We start from the raw sequence: 22,428 nt of genomic DNA on the forward strand, positions 1-22,428 counted from the left end.
ATAATGTATCTGTGAATTATGAAATTGCTTATAAAGCCCACAAGTCTGGCTCCTCTAGTGCATATTATACACCAAAATTTTCCTCATTTATCATGCAAGTAGATGATATGCAATAATCAACCATCTATCTACTTTGGTCAAATTACTAGGGGAAAAACATTACTGCACCACCTAATTTATCTATCATCGGCAATACTCGCGGGTCAATATAGCTATTAATGTGTTCCATTTTAACTCCACACAAAATATTTGGATAATAAATGCACGATATTTTAAATTAATTTCTTCCTAAATATTGATAGACACATTTTCATGGCAAACAGCATATTTTCCTTCCATTGTAGAAAAATAGCACATAAAGTGTTTACATCTTGCAGGGGGGTTCTGATTTCTCAAATGAAATGATAATCAATGTAATTTCAAACAAAAGGAAAACAGGGTAGAAACACAAAAAAGGTGCTTGTATCTAGCACCACCACATTTTCCTAGCAACAACAATTAATATACAAAAGATACTACAGGCAAAGAACATTGTCAACTATGTAGATTTTCAGGAAGTGATGTTATTGTTGTCTTCTGGACTTTTTTCCACTTTTCAGCATCCAGTGTGCAAGTATTGGAACATTAATCCAGAATTGAGCCAGGCACTTGCATCACATAAAAAGGGAGATTGATAAAGCTTGGAGGCTTTGGATTTGATCAGTTAACGTGTGTATTCATGCAAAACCAATATGGCCACACTCAAGGAGCGTGACAAAGACCAGGAAATCCCTTGTCAATCATCTAAGTTTCACAAGAAATCCAGTTTTATAACTGGTTTGCACTGTTATATGCATCTAGCTTCAATCAAGGAGTCCACTCAACCGTTTACATGTGTCAGATGGGATAAATGCCATGAATGTGCTTAGGCATAGTTGGACTTGCATGGTGACAATCAATACATTGTTGAATCATTTCAATAGCATCTGTTCAAAGAATCTGATGACATTCCCAGTGACACAGGGTTCCACCCTACCTGCTATAGGTGTTTTATAGACCGAAAGAGCATAAAGAATGCAAGAAAATGCCGTGTTCAGCAGTCAATATTACAGTGGAAACAGGATGGACAGTGTACCTCTTCTACTACCAGTTCCACACCTTTGCCCAGCCCCAGGAAGAGACTTTGGTCAAGATCTGGCCTCCCAGTTCATGCATCTGGATGAGTCCTTCCAGCCATCTGCATCATATGCACGAAAAGAGCAATACATCACTGTAGCCCATAAATGCAAGAAGGATCATCTAATCCAGGCTGAAATTGTAGATGTAGGAATGTTAAAAAGAGCTGCAGAGTTGAAAGAGGATCATAGCATTATCATTCACATATAATGAAAAGATTGTGTGGCAGTTGAAGTTCGGTACCATAAAACATTTTGCAGAGACTACACAAGATTTTTGGCAGAGTCAGCAGACAAGGATAAGCGTACTTTTGCTGAGCAGATGCGCAGGAAAGCCTACATGATTTTCTGTGCCATTATCATCCAGAGTTCTCACTGTAGACCAGGATGTGTTGCGGATGAAGAGACTTGTAAAAAAGCATGATGGTCTTGATGCTGCTGTCAAGTCTGAATCCCAACTCTGTCACTCCGAGTGCAGAAGGTGGGGGCCCGCAAGGATTTTAAAAAATAGTACTTGCCACTCCAGGCTTGAATTAAACTCCCAAGATTGCAGCTTCTCTTTGACCTTGGCTTGGTAAACGCTGCCACCACCCAAATGCAACAAAACCCCCTTTGAACCCAGGAAGGCGCACTTGGGAATTCCTCCCAGTGAGGTGCCCTCAAGCCCTTTCACCCCCACTCCGGGAAAGAGCTGAGAAAGGAAACAAAGGAAATTAGCTGTGGCTACCAGCTAATCAAACAACATGCACAAACCTCTTAGGACATCAAAAATCCAATCCTGTTCTTAAAAAAGGTAAATTTTATTAAAAACATAAAGAAAGAAAATACATCTGGAACTTAGGCTTTTGCTAAATTTTAAAAGATCAATTCCAAAAATTAAGCACCCAAAATAGCTTTCTTGGGAGTTCAGCTTAAAGGTTACAAGCAAACAACAGCATCAGGGGTTAGCACAGAGGAGTCCACAAGCCAATAAGAAACAAAAGAAATAACCCTAATCAATCTAGCTAAACATTCTGATCTACTTACACATTTGGAGTTCAGATAAGTAGTTCTAGGCATGATCTGATGACTTATAATCATACCTGGCTTAACTGCTTATAGCATGGCTGCCCTGTCCCTCCAGCCCAGAGAACAAAAGACAAAGGCAAAGTTTCTTTCCCAATTTTAAAAAGTTCTACCTTCCCATGGCTCTTTTGGTCAGATGCCCACTTTTTTTCTTTACCTGGGGGACTTTTAACCCTTTACAGGTAAAGCAAGTAAAGAACAGCTATCAAGAGGGATTTTACAGCTAATTAGCTGGCTGGGTGTCCATCAAAGGGAGTTATCCCCCCACTTTATTTATCACACGCCCCCCAAATTACAGACAGTGCTGGCCAGCCTGGTTCAGGTCCACACCGGCTGGGATTTTTTCCTGGAGGTTTAGGAAACAGAGTTAATAAGAAACATGCATCCCTAATTTTACTAATAATTACATGAAGAATTAAACAGTACTTTTTACATTTCAAGGACTACAACGATGTAGAATACAGGGACATTTTTACCTGGCTGATTCTGGGAAACCTTCCAGCGAGAGTACATCAGCCACTTTGTTAGAGGCTACTGAAATCTGTTGTATTTTAAAATCAAAGTATTGGAGAGCTAAACTCCACCGAAGAAGTTTTTTGTTAGTCTCATTAACTGTGTGAAGCCACTTCAGTGCAGCATGGTCAGTCTGCGGGTGAAACCGCCATTCCCAAATGTATGGGCGTAGCTTCTACAGAGCATACACAGTGGCGTAACATTCTTTTTCTGAGACTGACCAGTGGCTTTCCCTCTCAGAAAGTTTTTGCTGAGAAACACGACAGGATGGAATTGTTGATCTGGCCCTTCCTGCATTAAAACTGCTCCCACACCACGCTCGGACGCATCTGTGGTTACGACGAACGGTTGGTTGAAGTACGGGGCCCTCAGGACAGGGTCAGACGTAAGGGCCACCTTAAGCTGGTTAAAGGCTTTCTGACACTTTTCAGTTCACTGAACGGCATTTGACTGCTTTTTTCTGGTCAGGTTTGTCAGTGGGGTGGAAATTTGGCTGTAGTGTGGTACAAATCGTTGGTAATACCCGGCCAAGCCCAAGAAGGATTGGACCTACTTTTTTGACTTAGCGAAAGGCAAATTTTGGATAGCATTTACCTTAGTCTGTAGGGGGCTGATAGTTCTTTGACCCACCTGGTGTCCAAGGTACGTTACCCTGTTTAGGCCTATTTGACACTTTTTGGCTTTAACTGTTAATCCTGACTCCCTTATGTGCTGGAAGACAGCTTGGAGGTGTTCCTGGTGTTCTGCTCATGAATTTGAGAATATAGCCACATCATCAAGGTAGGCAACTGCAAATTCCGCAAATCCAGCCAGAAGGTTATCTACCAGTGTCTGGAAAGTGGTGCATTTCGCAGTCTGAAAGGGAGCACATTAAATTCATACAACCTTACATGGGTGATGAAGGCTGACCTTTCCTTGGCTGGGTCATCTAGTGGCACTTGCCAGTACCCCTTAGTTAAGTCTAAGGTGGAGATGAACTGGGCATGTCCCAGTTTCTCCAATAGCTCATCTATACGTGGCATTGGATAGTTTTCTGGGCGAGTTACAGCATTTAGCTTATGGTAGTCCACACAAAAGCAGATCTCCCCAGCTGGTTTGGGAGGCCTATGCACTCTCAGAGGGGCAGATTACACCCATCTGTAACATGTCCTTGATCTCCCTTTCTATTGTGGTTTTGGCTTGAGTAGCCATCTGGTAGGGTTGGGCTCTAATTGGGCAGGCATCACCTGTGTCAATGGAGTGGTATGCCCATTCTGTCCGTCCTGGGGTGGTTGAAGAAAACCTATCCAGGTGTGGCATCACACAAATGGAATAATGCTGCAGAGTCACATCACTGAAGCAACCCCAAAACAGGGAGAACACGACTGCCAAAAGGAGTATGTTCTCTTAAAGTATTCAGTGGTGCTGGAGCTTGGGATAGTAGGGGTGCTGCCAAACCCCCTGACTTGAAGTAGTAATAACAAACACCAAGACTTTCCATCATCAGCACCCCCACTATAAAATTTGTTCCAAAACCCTGAAAGTATTTTTTAGTTTTGCAACAGAGCAGTACCATTGGAACGAGAGGTGAGGTCCACAGACTCTGAGTCATGATGCACATGCCCCATTAGAGGTCGACAGTTACAGAACAAACTTGGAACCAGCAGTAAACTGAACTGGCATACATTTTTATGAAGGTTCTCAGTGCTGATTCATATACATTTCCTGGCTGGAGTGGTTTTCATACTGCTCTTCAACATGATTGAACTCTCGAGAAAGTCAGCTACCCATTATCTTCCAGTCATCAAGGCATCACCAGAGATGTCTACTGTCTACACTATTCTGAAATGAAATATTGATATAGCTGATCATCTTGAAATTAAGCATGCACTCTTGGTCTTTGACCAAGCAACATATATTAAAGCACAACAAATCTGATGGAGAGATGATGACTACACAAGATGCTTTATAATGCAGCTCACTGAATTCCATACCTGTATGTCATATCTAGGTGTCCTTAGCAAAAGATTTTGTCACTGCCTGGCTATGCAGAATGGTTCAGTGACAGTCACAGCTGCTGATGAATTAAGTTGTGAACATGAATAATGTGACATGCATATTTCTTCATGTGAAACATATTTCCAAAGACTACCAGAACGTGATAATTAGGATACAGATACAGATTTTGCAGTCATAGGCATCAGTCTTAAGTCACAACTGCTAGTCAATTTGCATTTCTTCACTGGTGCTGGTAATCAAAGATGCATTATTGATTTGGAGAAAGTCACTTCGACTCTAGGCCTGAAGGTATGTACCTCCCTTACTGGACCCCACACAGTCACTCACAATGTGATTCTACGAGTGCCTTCTATGGGGAGAGTAAGAGGAAGGCATTTGCTGTGGCCTCAGAAAGAAGAGTTCCTTGATGATTTCACAGACTTTAGGAAAGACTTCACAGTTCAACACACAACATTCCTTGTGCTTGAGAAATGTGGCCATCTGTATGATCAAGCTTCATAACAAGATGTCAGTGATACCCAATACAAGGTGTTCTGCCTAGCATCATCTTCACTGCCTGGACAGAATATGCCACCAGCATGTGATGCTCTTCTGTACCAAGACAAGTAGGCAAATTACTAGGCTGCTATAATGAAGCACTGTCTTATTAACAGAATAAATGCTCCTTTCCCTGTTGGTCATGGATGGCATTTAGAAAACAAGGAGCTTGCATCACCTGAATGACAAGAAGTCCAGCACCAGATAGTATGTTGCAGGCAGTGCATTGTACCTGCAAGCATGTGAAATGTCAAACAGGGAGGTGTTCCTGTCTTGCTGCTGGGCTTTCCTGCATAGATTTTTGTAAGTATCAGAAGTGCAAGAACATTGACAAAAATGCTGCTGAACCCATCATTCACAATGATGGGTCTAGTGAGAGTGACTTTGATGAGTATGATGCCATGAACCTCAGACTAGAAATTAAAAATATATAATTTTTAGTTGGGGACTAAGCACTACAGTGCCAACGTCAATACACAATTCAAAATGAACACTAGGTTTGAATCAGAAAATAAAATGTTGATTTATATCAAGAATTATTAATTCATACCAAGCTGTCACTTATAAATAGTTGAGAAATAAATGTTATATACAAGGGGGTTCCAGTCAAAAGTTTGTTTTACGTTTTTTCAGTGCGCTTGCTGAGGAAAATATGCTGGTTAACAAGGAGAATAGTAATATGTTAAGATATTTTAAGTTAATACATATCAGATGTATTAAATTTATCATTTCACCAAGTTAGGCTGGTGTACAAATACTTCTCCTGAGGGTAAACAAGAACATAGTACAGCCTAAAGTGAAAGGCGAGTATTGCCAAGAAAAATTATGGGAATAGGTTAATATCTTGTCCTATACTTACTACCCAGAACATAGACATGGTAATTTATTGCAGCTTATCTGTTAGAGTGACGATTGTATAAAATATTGGTGCATAAAACACCCCAGTAAAGATTTTTTGTTCTTTAGCACATTAACATTGTCCAGAAATACTAAAAAAAAAAAAATCACCCTAAATAGCAATTTGCAATTTTTTTTCTCTTGTGTATGACTTCTAAGTTCCTCAGTCCATTCAATCTTGCCTGTAATATATCACCATATACATTTCAGTCATTTTCAGCCAACTTGGACCTCTACAGGGCAAATATTGATGAAGTTATGGACAAGAACCCTTCATTGGTATGGTGTCAAAATTGGTAACTTTGGATGTGCTATGATAGAAAACTGCAGGGTTTCTTGCAAAGAACTTTTATCACAAGGTATCTGAGGTTACTGGCTATATAAATCTGCAGAAGGTAGTGCCCTGTGCTTAGAAAATGTCTTCTGGCAACAATAAAAGGCCATGCCATATGGTCTACCAGGTCTATAACCAGACTGACAAAAGTCAAACAGATCTAAGGCTGCCAGAAATGAGAGTTGAGAGATGAGATTTGTCTCACTAACAGCTTCTCAATAATCTTAACCAGAAGTAGGGGATTAACTACTGGATAATAGCTGGCCAGCCATGCATTATTTTTCTGAGTGATGGACAGACAGACCTCTTAAATTGGAAGCTTCTGATCCCTGAGAGATTCATTGATGATCTTCATCATCAGTGACATCAATTTCTCCCATTGGCATTCACCAGCCAGGAACACAAGTTGTGGCACAGGTATTCTCAACTCTTCCAGTGCCTTAATGAGTGACATAGGCCTAAATTCAGGCATAGATGCACGAGGGCTTGTCTACACAGCGACACTCAGGAAAATTAATCTGAAACTGTTAAACTGCATTGAACCCCCATGTAGAATTAATATGGCCTTAATTTGGTTTAGCTTCAAGTGAATTAAACTAAATTGCATTAAGGCCACTTTAATTCTGAATAAGAGTTTCCACACTGGGTGTGTCTGCATAGCAACTAGACACCCGTGACTGGCCCATGCTAGCTGACTCAGGCTCGCGGGGCTTCACTGCCATGAAGATTTCTGGGTTTGGGCTGGAGCCCAAGCTCTAGGACCCTGTGAGGTGGGAGGGGCTCAGAGCCTGGGCTCCAGCCTGAGCCTGGAAGTCTCCACAGCAATGAAACAGCCCCACAGCCCGAGCCTCACATGCCAAGTCAGCTGGTATGGGCCAGCTGCTGGTTTTTCTTTGCTGTATAGATGTACCCACATAGATTTAATGCTGTTTAACTAATCCACTTTAAATTCACACCTTTACTTAATTTAGATGGACTTTTCTGATTGTCCCTGTGTACACAAGGCTATAATGTTTGCTCCCTTGAGGTATTACAATACATCCTCAGAAGGATATAGTTCAGTACAAATCTAATCTTCTTTGAGCACCAGTTTGTAAGAAAGAAAGAAGACAGAGGGCAGTGAGATGAAAAACTCTTAATCTTTTTGTTTTTTATCCTCAGTTACTGCCCTAATTTATTTAACATTTCCCTTGGCTTCTATTAAGGTCTGCAAAGCTTTATGTGCTTTCTTGCCAGGTAATTTCTCCCAAGCTCCCACTGCTCTACTTTTAAATAACATTGATACATTTCCCGCTGCTAACATAGTCCTCTTGGGTCTCTGATTTTTCACAGCCAACCCTGACTTTTATGGAGTCTTGTTATCACTACTACAAATTTACTGCAGTATTCAATCAGCCTTGCTGCAGAATTTGGTTCTGAAATGTTATGGGATTCCAAGGCCTTGCTCGTATTAGATGTATATCATTTAATCATTGGGTCTAGTCTTATGAGGAGCTGAATGCCTCCTGAAGGTACAGAGAACCCTCCTACTGGCATCAAATCCAATTGATTATGAAGTTTCTGCTTAGAACTTGCCCTAGCCTCCCTTCTTTCTACAGATTTAACCTTTGGTTTAAATCCACATCTCTTAATTCTTTGTTACTTAAAATTCCTTAAGTCCCTTTGCTCCAGATTTGTTCAGTCATTTGGTCCTATGCTTCAAATAACCGATTATAATAAAACAGAAAAAAACAGTTGTCAGAGGAGACATTCTAGGTTAATTTAGATATTAAATATGTTCTTTGAATTAGTTTCTCTTTAAGAATGAAGAAAAAACTTGCCGCGAGTATGGTCAAACTTGCTATTATTTGAGAAGAGACTGTAATCACACACTAACATGCATCCACATTTTTATTTGTCTATGGGCATAGAAGGTAATTTGGTTGCCCACCAAAGCAATGCTATTATTGCAAATAATGCAAAATGCTGAATGCCTGCCTCCTGCAGGCACTGAGCACTTTCCACTCCCATTGATGTCAACAATTGCTTCCCAAAGGGAAAGAAGAACTCGATAGGATGGAGACGAATGGTGTAATGGAATGCATTACTAAATGAACAATGCAGTGCACCCCTATTGTGCCTGTAATGACAAAAAATAGGAATGTCCCTATGTGTGTAATCTAAAAAGGCGCAATAAAGCAGTAAAGATTGAAAGTTATAGTCTTCTCACCGTAGAAAATATATTCTCCATGTTAGCTGGGACAACCATTTTCTCCTGGTAAGATGCAGCTAATGGATTCTAGCAAGTTCTGCCCCACCCTGTGTGTTCGAACCTGACAACTTTTATAATACTGTTGAAAGAGATTGCTTTCAATTACTCCCAACTGGCATCTCAAGACCACAGAAATCTTCCCAGGGAAAATAATAGAGATTCTGCAAGGCCTGAAGGGAGTGAAATTTTGTACAGCCAATGTTTATATGTCGGTAGAGGGAGAAAATGTTAATGAACATATAGGTGTGCAAGAGGTTCACAAAATAAATGCCATAGCTTGTTTATGTCAATCTAATGACAGGCTGTATCAATAAATGTTGTTTGATTGCAGTAGAACTTATAGTCCTAGGCCCCACTGTGCTAGCTGTTGTATAAAGAGATAAAATAATGGTCTCTCTCCAAAAGAGTTTACAATCTAAGTTTAAGATAAGAGACAACCGGAATTTAAACAAGCAGGGGGAATGCAAGGCAATAAAACAATTATAATCAGTATGGTAAGCAATGGTTACAACATACCTGCTGCTTACTCATTTTCTGTTTTGTAGGCATCAGCATAGTTGCATTTTAAGGAGAGTTTTAAAGGAGAACAATGTAGTGGACTTGTAATTGTTACAGGGAGAGTCCATGCATAAGAAGTGGCATGGGAGAACACAAAATGGTGCTTGTGGGAAAATTTGACAAATGAGCAATGTAGGTGAGCATCATTGGCAGAGCAGCACTTGAAGATTTAAATCTGCTGAATTGGAGAATCATAGAATCATAGAAGATTAGGGTTGGAAGAGACCTCAGGAGGTCATCTAGTCCAATCCCCTGCTCAAAGCAGGACCAACCCCAACTAAATCATCCCAGCCAGGGCTTTGTCAAGCTGGGCCTTAAAAACCTCTAAGGATGGAGATTCCACCACCTCCCTAGGTAACCCATTCCAGTGCTTCACCACCCTCCTAGTGAAATAGTTTTTCCTACTATCCAACCCAGACCTCCCCCACTGCAACTTGAGACCATTTCTCCCTGTTCTGTCATCTGCCACCACTGAGAATAGCCTAGTTCCATCCTCTTTGGAACCCCCCTTCAGGTAGTTGAAAGCTGCTATCAAATCCCCCCTCACTCTTCTGTTCTTCAGACTAAATAAGCCCAGTTCCCTCAGCCTCTCCTCATAAGTCATGAGCTCCAGCCCCCTAATCATTTACTAGAGACTAAGCATCTACTAGTGACTGACCTCTTCTTAGTGGAGCCCTGTCACTCATTCAGATTCTCCAGAGGCATGGGACAATATAGAAACAAAAGTGGGTGCTCTGAGTGGCATGGCAGGACACCACAGAAATTAAAAGTGATTAAAATAGTTATTAGGGCTGACATGTTATTTGTCTGGGGTCATATATTCAATCTATAACTTCTGTGGAATGAGAGAAACTATACTTAGCTGAAGATCAGATTTCCTGTTAATCATATTATAGCCTGGCAGAACAATATATTGGACAATTGGGTTTCACAAAATACCAGGAGCAAGTTCAAACACTGGGGATGAACCTAAAATACAATGTGAAATCATGTACGTTTTGAAAAGTGATCACAATAATAATATTTAAGAAACTTCTCAGACCTATAGCATTACCAAATATGCCTTGGAAAAGAACAGTACTAGAATTCTGCGCAAAAAGGGACTTGCCTTTCTGGAAGGCATTGCCAATTTTTCTGTATTTGTAGAAATTCTACTTCTCACTGGAACCACAATTCAACAAGTCATAGAAAAGTTAAAAGAAATCCCTTCCATTTTGGCATTCCCAAAGAAATAAAAGGCAATGGACTGCAACTTGTCAGCTCTGAATTCTAAACTTTGGAGGTATAGTATGATTTTATCCATATTATCGGTACTTCCAGGCCCCATCATGCATAATGGAATGTGCTGGTGAAGTGAGTAGTAGAATGTAAAGATAATTTTTTTTCAAAGCAAAGAAGCCATGCATTAACTCTGCCAAGCTATAGTGCAACCTTGACAGTCACTGGAATAAGCCAATTCAACTGATGATGGGTCAACCAGTCAGAGCAATGCTATCAACCTTAGAAGTAAATCTTCATCTTAAATGGCCTTTCTTAAGGATGTGAGGTGAGAGATCTATGATGTTTCAAGCTTTCTTCTTTAATTGTTAGAAACAGCCTGAAACTCACCCATGCTTAAACCGAGATAGCTAGTCCCAATAAAATGTGGTGAGGAAAGATACTGGATAGTAACAGCTATTGTAACTGGATTCAGTTACACTCTGAGATCCTATATGTTTGAGGACGATTGCTGCATGTGAACAATAGGTTCTTTCAGATTCTCTTTTCTACCTTGCAAAGAAAAGTGATAATTTTGCTCAAAAACACTAACACCGTAACTAAGTTTGCAATGAAATCTCTCTGTCTAGTTTACATTCAATATTTGTCAAAGGGCAAGAGTAAAAATCACATTTAGATTTCTAGGAACCATTGTCTAAAGAATGAAAACTTTAGGTTGAGGTTACCAATAAGTAAAATGTAATTCAGAACTCAAAGAAATTTTCAATTTCATACAGCTATGCTGAGCTGAGTCCCTTTTAAAAGTTGTATAATTTAAATAGCCCTCGAGTTATGAATTCAGTTATCTCCGATCTGACCTAGAACCCAGTACAGACTACTCCTTCACCATGCGTGTAGCATTTGCTTTTACATTTTTAACTCTACCACAGGGATCGGCAATGTTTGGCACGCGGCTTGCCAGGGTCGGGCCGGTTTGTTTACCTGCTGCGGCCAGCACATCCCTCCACCCACACCGCTTCCCGCCACCCCCATTGGCCTGGAGAACCGCGGCCAGTGGGAGCCGTGATTGGACGAACCTGCGGACGCGGCAGGTAAACAAACCAGCCCGGCCCGCCAGGGGGCTTACCCTGGCGAGCTGCATGCCAAAGGTTGCCGATCCCTGCTCTACCATGTTAGCCCAAATCAAATCTAAAGTATAATTAATATTTTCTTTAACTGTGCTGCCAGGAAAATAGAGAAAATGTTTCAAGCACACCAAGGAAAGAGAGCTAAGTGAGGCAACAGGCATGGGAGGATGGTGGTTGCAGTTTGTTTGGATTCCACATTCTGATTTCATCCTGGGCACATACATTAGCATTTGCAAGAAGTGGACATTGAATGTAGCACATGTATTATCCTGCTTGCTCTGTCATATGCCCTCATTTAATCTGTGTTGCAAAAATATGGCTTCCTACTTTTCACAAGTGACAAGTGTCCTACAAAGGAATTATACCAACAAAGCCAATGTGGTTACCTGATAGAGAAATGATGGTCCAGTAGTTATTGTGCTGCCCACAGATTTGACACCCAGATTCAGTTCCCTGCACTACCATTGACTTCTTGTGTGACTTTGGGTAAAATAACTTTGGAACTGAGGCACAGAGAGGCTATCTGTAAAATAGGGATAATAGCACTTCCGTACCCCACAGGAATGCTTCAAGGATAAATAGATGAAAGATTGTGAGGTTCTCAGATAATACAATACCTAGGGACCATATAAGTATCTAAAATAGATAAATAAATGCTAAGAGCAGGAATTTTTTTATGAGTTCCATTGTCAGTAGCTGAAATTCCAGTAGCAAAGAATTTTATATGTAAATAATACAAATTTAATTTGATTAAAATCTGTTGTGCACCTTGCTTTTTGTAATCCACAATGTCTAGGATTTCTTGTGCCAAGGGACTCAAAATGATAAGTCACAAAAGCATTGAAACTAGCTATTCCATGACGTCACACGAAGGGCTAATATAAGCGAGTCTGATCCACATTCCAATTATGTTGCAGATGGGAGATTCCAGAAAGGGCATTGTTGATTATTATCAAATTATTAAAAGTCAGCTGTATTTTGTCCAAGAAAAGTAACTGGCATTATTTGGAGGTACTTTGTTATGGGTGAGTGCAATATTGAAATCTTCACATCTCTTATTTCAGAAGCCATAATATACACTTTGTTCCCGATTCCCTGAACTGTCTGTCAAAAGAGGTGTTGTAAGCATGAGTTCCCTTTTTAACTGATTTTAAAGGCTGAAGCAGTCCAACTGAATCCACGCAGTTGAGACCAGCACAACATCTGCTTTGTCTATCTGGTGCTTTCTTGAATAGCTCTACATAGTGTTCTGTTGTTCCTGGAGGAGTCTCTCAAGTATGTACATTAATAGCTGACTCCTAATGAGTTGGAATTTCTTTCTTCAGCTGGGTTTTTTTAATACATTGTCGACCCATCACAATTTAGGATTGCATTTCTTTTAAAGTGCCACATATCTGGCAAAGTATGTTCAACATATCTACAAGGTTATTTGGAAAGTCAGTATCAAGCAAGTTAAAAACAACAGCCAACATATAAATCTCTTTTAGGGAATGTTTGTGTTATCTTAATATGATGAGGATATCCCTTGCATTTCCCTGACTAGGGCTAGAGTAACCAAAAAAGAGACTGCTGCCTCCCCCCCGAGAATTCTTCCCAGATTTAGTCTGAGCCCAGTGCATGCTGGAACAGGACTTTGGGGGTTTAGTGAGTACTCTGTGAATATTCATACAGTGTAGATATGTTGCACCCATCTTATAGTGCTATACCTCACTACTTAGTCATGATGCTTTGGTTATGGAGCTTCAGTCTCAGACCCCAACCCTGCAATTTACTACACTCATGTGGATCTCTGCACCCAGGCAGAATAACCTGTAGGATAAGGGCTTATGTTGAAAATAAACTGCACTATTTTTAAACAACAGCTCCACTTTTCCTCTTTCTTATTTAATGTAAAGCTTTTCTGAGAAGCCAGTCTAGTTGTGAATTTAGGAGGCAGGTATCTCTTCATCTTAGGGGAGCTCATCAATCTAAATAAGTTCTCATTACAGAGCTATTCTAGTGTTCTGTTCAACCAAACCCCCTTGGCCAAATTCTGCTTCATTGGCTGGTCTCTCATACCAATTTTCTGCTTTCTTCACTAATCGTTCACCCCAGAAGGATCTCTGAGAAGATCACCTGTGTTGTACCCATCTTCCATTCTTTATCCAAATTGATGAAGTGATTTTTGATCATATTTATCCTTTCTTTGTTCTCATTTGATCTATTATTGGCATGATTTCTCTAGAAATGCAGATTAGAAATCCTGGTTAGAATCTGGAGGCTATTCACCACTGACTAATAAATTTAAGATTATTCAAATTTGGAGCACATGTAGATTTGTCCAAGATAGGCCAAAGATTTTCAAAAGTGTATATGGGGGGTCTAAAATTCAGAATTTCATATTTAGACATCTAAATAAGTGTTCTGATTATTGAAATGTTGTATTAAGGTTAATGGGAGCTGCTGGCTGTTCAGTTTCCAGCTGACTTAAACTTTTTGGTGTGTTTGCTTGTATTGACACACAGAACATTTCTTTAGGATTTTAGAACATGTTGTGTGTTATTCCTTCCCTAAACCACTATTGAAACATTCATTAGTGCTAGTGGTGGAACAGATGAACCAGCCTCTCTATCCATGCTAACTTTCACTTTATTTCCCAGCAGTTATTTAAACTTGTGAAATAAGTTTCAAAGAGGATTAGGTACAAGTTTTCTGGCAAAGAGAATTTTCTGCTGCTCTGCCAACCACTGTCAGCTGAGTTGAACAGGAAGTAGCGTGCCAAAGAAGTAATATCCTAGCTTTGACTAGAACAGCAGTGGTCAAGGATCATGGCAACATGACTATTTCTATTGCAGCCTAGCACACTAGTTGAAATGTTTTTGTGGTGGCTCTTGCTATGCAGGAGTATAGCAGTTAATGTAAATGGTCTCCATTTAGCACTTGAGATTGCCACCATTTAATACAGGCAAGAGAGAGAGATGGTGTAAATGGGAATAAATGTAGTAATGTGCAAAGATAGCTACTGTACAATGGATAGACAGGCAAAAGTCAGTGAATCTGAAGCAGCCTGATTAATTTATGAGAGATAGTGATAGAGCACCTGACTTTTATGACTCTGACTTCAGGTGAGTTACTCCAGATTTAAACTGTTATTCAGGGGGGCAGCACAAGGCCTATACCATTTAAGTCCCACATCAGAATATTTTTGAGGGTTTAAATTATGGATAAAATTTTGAGCTTCTGCATGGAAGTGAATTTCACCCCAAGGCTCCACTTCAGAAAAGCACACATTTAACATTAAGCAAATAAGTTCCATTTACTTCAACGTCACTGCTCCCAAGCTTAAAGTCAGTCATGTGTTTAAGGGCTGTGCTGGATTGGGGTCGAAGTGATAGAATAACCAGGACCAGAGAATGGATATGAAAATGTGTGTCTTGGGGAGTTCCAAAATACATTCTGCTGAAAACAGTTTAAAACAAGAGTATTGACTCAGATGGATTTAACAAAATTTCAATTTAAATATTCTCTGCCCCCTTGTAAAATATGTTGATTTATCTGTCAGTTATGCAGTTTTCAGACATCTATTTATGCTCAGCTAAAAACCTTATTCCACATTATATCCCCTCTTAAATATGAATAGATTCAGATGACTGAAATTTTGTAGACGGCAGTAAGACCCTGGGCCACAAAGATATTTAGGCTTCTAAAAACTTCCACTGAAATACCTGTGTGGATCTGGGCCTAAGTGTTTGATCCTGCAAGGTTCTGAGAAACCCCTATGAGGTGCTAGGTGCCCTCAGCTTCCATTTGGGAGTTAAGGATGTTCAACACCTTGCTGGACTGAGCCCAAAATATGCAAGTTCCTATAGTCTTTCTGATCACTGTAGTCCTGGGATTTTCCAAATATTCTGAGGTAATTGTCCTTACTATATTTTCATATGAACTAAACCGTCTAATAAATATTTCTAGCTTGTTGGTGAATGCACTTAGTTAAGGTATACAAGGATCTGTGCACTCTTCTCTCCCTGGCTTTCTTTGTACTAGATAAGAGAATGTTATTGTTATTGGACAATTCAAAGGATAACATCGGATTCATGAGGTAAATTCTGCCAAACAGTGAATAGAAACTGGAATTAATTCCTGAGCAGCCTACACTGGTTTAGGCAATTAAATCAAGTTTAACAATCAGGTACCAGCTGCAACATAAAGAAAGAAATTGTATTACCAATTTTCCCATGATGCTGTTCAGTCAAGTGAAAGCTTTGACTTCACATGCAGTTTAATGTGCTGTTGGAAGTGTCAGCCAAAAGTCAAATGGTCATAACCCTTCTCTTCTCAGATCCTGATTATCCAGATACATTAATCCTACTGTAATCTCCCATTGTGCTACTTGAAATATGTTTTTCTTTATACAGATTGGAATTTAATAAGCTGTTATTAAATCAATCTGATGTAACTATAGACTATGAAAAAAGGGAAATCAGCCTTTGAAGTAAAGTGCAGACCTACACCTATAGAATTCTTCAGACTAAATTATTATAGTCTAACTTTACTCAGTAAAATACTGCTTACAGACTTTTTTAAACTAGTAACCAGATCAAGGATATACAATACTGACAATGATTATAGAGAATGATTCATATACTATTAAACAATGATGACATAAAGTTATTATATGGTATACCGTTATAGGGTCAGATCCTCCAGCACAATGCAGGCCTTTTGCACTACACTGCTGAGTTAACCAACTCAGGGTAATATATATCCCGATATCAGACTTACTATTTTTTTTTAAAAAGATGTGTGATACTCTAATCATGCTAAATAAGTGTAATTGATTGAGGCTCAGATTCTCAAAATGATTAGGGGGGATGGATGTCTAAATCTCTAAAATTAATGAAAATTAGGTACCCAAATCCCTTAGGAACTTCCCCTAGTCATGTTGTAGTATTTTGCATATCAATATAAAAGGAATTTTCCATGATATTTATAATGTCTTCAGCAATCTGGCTCAACTTTTGCCTGTCTGAATGAGACAAATTAGGATTCTCTAACCAAAGAGCTGTTTAAATGAGCTGTTGCTTTTGGCTGCTAAATTGCTATGAAAGACTTCTTTCAAGTGTATTAGGCTATTTGTAAGCAAGACAAGGGATGCATTATTTTATTCATCACTTTTATCCCCTATCCGCTAGTTAAAATTGTCAGGTGATTAATAAAGCAAGGAAAGCAGGCTTTATACTCAATGAGAAGAGAACGGATTTGGGCTTACTAATAATGGAAAGAGCAGCCAGATATAACACATAATACTCTTCCTCTCCCCTCTGTGACAGATTTACCATGATTTGCTTCCATATGATAGAATGTTTAGAAAATCATTCACTTGTTGCTTCATTTTCGAGACTTCTCATTCCTTTTAGGCCTCATATAAGTCCATTCCTCATATGCCAAAAGTCAGTTCTGATTTGGTTGTTCTACAGCTGACAGTGTGTCAAGGCATTGTCTGCAGAGATTGTTAATTCTCATTGGTGTAAAGGCAGGACCAGAAGGTAAGACATTGAATGTATTGTAGGCTCACATTTTTAGGAGCTATTTAAATTTTGAGATCTGGGCTTGAAATGGTTACACAGGTTCATTGCTGGACTTTACCTCTTTAAATTCCATTGCTTAAATTTTCACAGAAAACTAACTTTTGTTTTGGTTAAGCATTCATTCAGATTTTGAATAAGTGAGAATCTAGGAAGGAATCTTGCATACCATCTATCATATTGTTTGCAGTCAAATATTATTGGCCTACTGTTGGATAGGCACCTGGAGGATACTTGAAATGAAATGTTCAAAGCTGTCTCTAGGAGATTGGGATGCTAAATTCCTATTCATTCCCATTGTGCATCCTCTACAGAGCTTTGAAAGTTTCAGACCTGGTTAGTACATGACATACAGCTTATTATGTGTCCTTCAGATGAACTCAACTCTTGATTGATTTTAATCAGTGTTTTAATTTTAATTTATTTTAAGTCTGTGTGTTTTAATAAACTCTTCTAATTTCCCATTCACATCACATGGGATTTCTTGACTATTTTTTGCTTCTTTTAAATGGAAGTTTCCTTTGTGTGGTAGTAACATCACTTGCAATCCCTGGCATAAAAACATGGGGTTATTCCCCAACATGGTTGACTTTAATCTTGGTGGATTTTGTGAGATGTGTTGTGTTATTATTTGTTTCTAGTTGGAGGTCTTGAATTCTCCAGGATCTTCCATATTGTCTAGTCATTTACACCTATACAAAGTGTTTGTAGTATTTTGGTACTCACTTTCCCCTTTGTTTTGCACAACACGTATAAATGACTACACAAGTTGCAAGGCAGTGGAGAATCAGGACCATAATTCTGAGGCACACAGACACATAATTGGTATGGTGTTGTGTATTATTGGTATTGTAAGGCTCACAATTTACAGTTCAAGCTACTGCCATTTTCTAGATAATTGGCAATATGGTCTCAATCCTTCATGTTAAAGATTAGATGAAAGTTTACTCCACTAATAATCCAGAAGTGGGTTCTAAGAAGGAAGTTTCTGTCACCCTCCACTTCTCACACGAGAATCCCAAGTACACATTTCTGTTGCCACTGAGTTTCATCAGCCCAGAGTGCGAGGATCCCTGAAGAGGCTGCAGAACCTTGGTCTCCCACACCTATTAAATTGCATTGGACTTTTTCCTTGTGAAGACAGTCAATTGTACATTGTAGATTTAAGGGTCCTTGATGAAATGTAACAGTGATCACTAACTTCAAGTCAGTTGTCGTGCTATTGTAGGTCAGAAGAATTGAAGCATGAAATGAAAACATATACACCTATGAATTTGATTTAAAACATGAACATATAACAGAGCTATTTTCTTTCACTTATGCATTAATTGCTGCTTCTAGTTTTAAACTGTAATCTCTTCCCTCTTTACTCCGGTGACTCCATTTCTAGAAATCCATTGCCTAATAATGTCACAAAATCAACTAGTAAATGTAAACCATGGGACTGCTATGTGTGAACCTTGAAAGGGAATTAAGAGCATCAACCTCCATTCTTTCCCCCACATCATACTTCAGGTGACTGTGTGTAGTTTCCCCCCCCGCCCCCCGCCCCCGTGATTTCTATGATCTTTCCATTCCTATGGAATAAAAGGTTTACATTTGTCCTTGAACCTGTGTCTCACATTTTCTATTAATTGCACAGTCATCTGGTACCTTACCACATCATCAGTTTATTACAGCTGTGTCTTACCCAATAAAGCAAACATTTTTAACATTTTAAAAAAAATAGGGATTTCAATGCAAACTTTCACTCAGTTTCATCAAAATTTGGAAATCTGCTATTTGAATTCTAAAAGTTAATGGTTAGTTAATTCCAAAAACATGTTAAAAAAATTACTACAGATAATTTTCCCTGGTGCAAGTACAGTCAACCCCCCAAAACATCTTTTAAATGTTTTATTATTGCCAGTTAAGAGCTAGCTTGTGCCATGTAGTTACCACTCTTAATATGGTGCAGTGCATATCCTGCTTCTGTGATCTATCTGGACCACTCCACAGACCATTGATACTCATTGGTCCATGAATTCACATGAACTTATATACCATTGGTTCATGAATTCCATTCCATTAGGGGCAGCGTCTGGGCCACACAGAGGGAGCAGACTTTGAGGTGCCCAGATCCACGTCCAAATTGTGTAGCTTGAACTCTTCAGAAGGGTGAGGGCACAAGGACTATTTTTCCTACAGTACACCCAGTGTAGAGCTATGGACAGTTGCAGTCCCTACACTCTGGGGACACAAAGTTCAGTTAGTTTGCAAAATTTGGATTGTTGCATTTAGATTTTGAAAGCGAAGTTCATGCACATTAAGGTACAGAAGATATCTAATTTTGGTTCCGGACCCATGTCTCTAGGAGGAGAGAGAGAATCTGAACAGCTAATATAAAGGAATCTGAACAGCTAATATAAAGAAATTGTCAAGCCAATCTACGTGTAGCAGTTATGGAATTAACATAAGAACATAAGAACGGCAGTACTGGGTAAGACCAAAGGTCCATCTAGCCCAGTATCCTAGCTCCCGACAGTGGCCAATGCCAGGTGCCCTAGAGGGAGTGAACCTAACAGGTAATGATCAAGTGATCTCTCTCCTGCCATCCATCTCCACCCTCTGACAAACAGAGGCTAGGGACACCATTCCTTACCCATCCTGGCTAATAGCCATTAGCAGACTTAACCTCCATGAATGTATCCAGTTCTCTTTTAAATGCTGTTATAGTCCTAGCCTTCACAACCTCCTCAGGCAAGGAGTTCCACAAGTTGACTGTGCGCTGTGTGAAGAACTTCCTTTTATTTGTTTTAAACCTGCTGCCCATTAATTTCATTTGGTGGCCCCTAGTTCTTGTATTATGAGAACAAGTAAATAACTTTTCCTTATTTACTTTTTCCACATAACTCATGATTTTATATACCTCTATCATATCCCCCCTTAGTCTCCTTTTTTCCAAGCTGAAAAGTCCTAGCGTCTTTAATCTCTCCTCATGTGGGACCCGTTCCAAACCCCTAATCATTTTAGTTGCCCTTCTCTGAACCTTTTCTAATGCCAGTATATCTTTTGTGAGATGAGGAGACCACATCTGTACTCAGTATTGAAGATGTGGGCATACCATCAATTTATATAAGGGCAATAAGATATTCTCCATCTTATTCTCTATCCCCTTTTTTAATGATTCCTAACATCCTGTTTGCTTTTTTGACTGCTGCTGCACACTGCGTGGACCTCTTCAGAGAACTATCCATGATGACTCCAAGATCTTTTTCCTGATTGGTTGTAGCTAAATTAGCCCCCATCATATAGCATGTATAGTTGGGGTTATTTTTTCCAATGTGCATTACTTTACATTTATCCACATTAAATTTCATTTGCCATTTTGTTCCTCAATCACTTAGTTTTGTGAGAACTTTTTGAAGTTCTTCACAGTCTGCTTTGGTCTTAACTATCTTGAGCAGTTTAGTATCATCTGCAAACTTTGCCACCTCACTGTTTACCCCTTTCTCCAGATAATTTATGAATAAGTTGAATAGGATTGGTCCTAGGACTGACCCTTGGGGAACACCACTAGTTACCCCTCTCCATTCTGAGAATTTACTATTTATTCCTACCCTTTGTTCCCTGTCTTTTAACCAGTTCTCAGTCCATGAAAGGACCTTCCCTCTTATCCCATGACAACTTAATTTACATAAGAGCCTTTGGTGAGGGACCTTGTCAAAGGCTTTCTGGAAATCTAAGTACACAATGTCCACTGGCTCCCCCTTGTCCACATATTTGTTGATCCCTTCAAAGAACTCTAATAGATTAGTAAGACACGATTTCCCTTTACAGAAACCATGTTGACTTTTGCCCAACAATTTATGCTCTTCTATGTGTCTGACAATTTTATTCTTTACTATTGTTTCAACTAATTTGCCCGGTACTGACGTTAGACTTACCGGTCTGGAATTGCTGGGATCACCTCTAGAGCCCTTTTTAAATATTGGCATTACATTAGCTATTTCCAGTCATTGGGTACAGAAGCCGATTTAAAGGACAGGTTACAAACCATAGTTAATAGTTCTGCAATTTCACATTTGAGTTCTTTCAGAACCCTTGGGTGAATGCCATCTGGTCCCGGTGACTTGTTATTGTTAAGTTTATCAATTAATTCCAAAATCTCCTCTAGTGAAACCTCGATCTGTGACAATTCCTCAGATTTGTCACCTACAAAAGCTGGCTCAGGTTTGGGAATCTCTCTAACATCCTCAGCCATGAAGACTGAAGCAAAGAATCCATTTAGTTTCTCCGCAATGCCTTTATCATCTTTAAGTGCTCCTTTTGTATCTCGATCATCCAGGGGCCCCAATGGTTGTTTAGCAGGCTTCCTGCTTCTGATGTACTTAAAAAACATTTTGTTATTACCCTTTGAGTTTTTGGCTAGCCGTTCTTCAAACTCCTTTTTGGCATTTCGTATTACATTTTTACACTTAATTTGGCAGTGTTTATGCTCCTTTCTATTTACCTCACTAGGATTTGACTTCCACTTTTTAAAAGATGCCTTTTTATCTCTCACTGCTTCTTTTACATGGTTGTTAAGCCACGGTGGCTCTTTTTTAGTTCTTTTACTGTGTTTTTTTAATTTGGGGTATACATTTAAATTGGGCCTCTATTATGGTGTCTTTGAAAAGCATCCATGCAGCTTGAAGGGATTTCACTTTAGTCACTGTACCTTTTAATTTCTGTTTAACTAACCCCCTAATTTTTGCGTAATTCCCCTTTCTGAAATTAAATGCCACAGTATTGGGCTGTTGAGGTGTACTTCCCACCACAGGGATGTTAAATGTTATTATATTATGGTCACTATTTCCAAGCGGTCCTGTTATAGTTACCTCTTGGACCAGCTCCTGCGCTCCACTCAGGACTAAATTGAGAGTTGCCTCTCCCCTTGTGGGTTCCCATACCAGCTGCTCCAAGAAGCAGTCATTTAAAGTATCGAGAAATTTTGTCTCTGCATTTCATCCTGAGGTAACATGTTCCCAGTCAATATGGGGATAATTGAAATTCCCCACTATTACTGAGTTCTTAATTTTGATAGCCTATCTAATTTCCCTGAGCATTTCATTGTCACTATCACTGTCCTGGTCAGGTGGTCGATAATAGATCCCTAATGTTATATTCTTATTAGAGCATGAAATTACTATCCATAGAGATTCTATGGAACATGTGGATTCAGTTAAGATTT

The sequence above is a fragment of the Terrapene carolina genome, unplaced genomic scaffold, assembly GCF_002925995.2.
Source record: "Terrapene carolina triunguis isolate 2854851 unplaced genomic scaffold, T_m_triunguis-2.0 Scaffold23, whole genome shotgun sequence".
In the NCBI taxonomy this organism is placed as follows: domain Eukaryota; kingdom Metazoa; phylum Chordata; order Testudines; family Emydidae; genus Terrapene; species Terrapene triunguis.